The sequence below is a fragment of the Chinchilla lanigera genome, unplaced genomic scaffold (assembly GCF_000276665.1).
Source record: "Chinchilla lanigera isolate Chin_1 unplaced genomic scaffold, ChiLan1.0 scaffold00144, whole genome shotgun sequence".
Taxonomy (NCBI): Eukaryota; Metazoa; Chordata; class Mammalia; order Rodentia; family Chinchillidae; genus Chinchilla; species Chinchilla lanigera.
This window is the reverse complement of record NW_004955545.1, coordinates 2,470,123-2,471,253: the sequence shown is the minus strand read 5'-3', so window position 1 is coordinate 2,471,253 and position 1,131 is coordinate 2,470,123. Positions and strand designations below refer to the sequence as shown.

The window sequence follows — 1,131 nt, the reverse complement described above, 5'->3', positions numbered from 1 at the left end:
ATGGGGGACCTCAATACATCATTGTCACAAATAGACAGATCACCTAGACAAAGAATCAACAGAGAAATATCAGAATTAAAACAAACTTTTTTTTTCCTCAGAAACAAACTTTTGAACAAGTGGACTTAGTAGATGCATACAGAGTGTTCCACTCCACAGTGTCAGAATATACACTATTCTCAGGTGCACATGGGACTATTACAAAATAATCACATACTGGTTCACAGAATATACTTAAGTAGCTTCCACTGAAGAGCTGTTCCATTGAAGAGCCGCAGCCTTGGCTCTGTGCTATCCTATGGCCGTGGGCCTCAACAAGGGCCACAAGCTGACAAAGAACGTGAGAAAAATGAAGCACAGCTGCTGCCACAGACACCTCACCGAGCACAGCAGGTTTGAGCGGGACATGACCCAGGAGGTGTGTAGCTTCACCCCCTACAAGCGAGCAACGCACTTTGGAGCTGCTCAAGGTCTCCAAGGACAAACAGGCCCTCAGTTCATCAAGAAAAGAAGGAAGCGCGAGGAGCTGAGCAACATACTGGCTGCCATGAGGAAGGCAGCTGCCAAGAAGGACTGAGCCCCGTGTTGAATAAATCATTGCAGAAAAAATATATATACTTAAGTAAATGCAAAGGAATTGAAATTATCCGATTTACATTATCAGACTATTGCGCAATGTCCTCAATAAATGGCAAGTGGAAATAAATGGCAAAAGACACTACAAAGCTTCATAAACACATGAAAATTAAATAACACCCTCCTGAATAACAAATAGATCACAGATAAAATGAAAGAAGAAATTAGACAGTTTCTACAATTAAACAATAATGCCAGTACAACATACCAGAACTTATGGGATGCAATGAAAGCAGTCCTACAAGGGAAACTTATAGTGGTGAATTACGACATCAGAAAAACAGAGTCAGCGCAAGCAAATAGCCTAATGTTGAACTACAAGCTTCCAGAAAATAAAGAACAAGTCAAGCCCAAAGCTTGTACAACAAAGGAAATTATAAAGATCAAAGCAGAAATTAATGTAATTGACTAAGAAAACAATACAAAGAATCAATGAGCCGGGAATGGTGGTGCATGCCTGTAATCCCAGCACTGGGGAGGCTGAGGCAGGAGGAT

The 1,131-nt window shown here is 41.2% G+C and overlaps 1 pseudogene; it reads left to right on the top strand.

The window, feature by feature from the left end:
• LOC102024054 lies at positions 1 to 577 on the top strand (annotated as a pseudogene).
• The last annotated feature ends 554 nt before the right edge of the window (positions 578 to 1,131 follow it).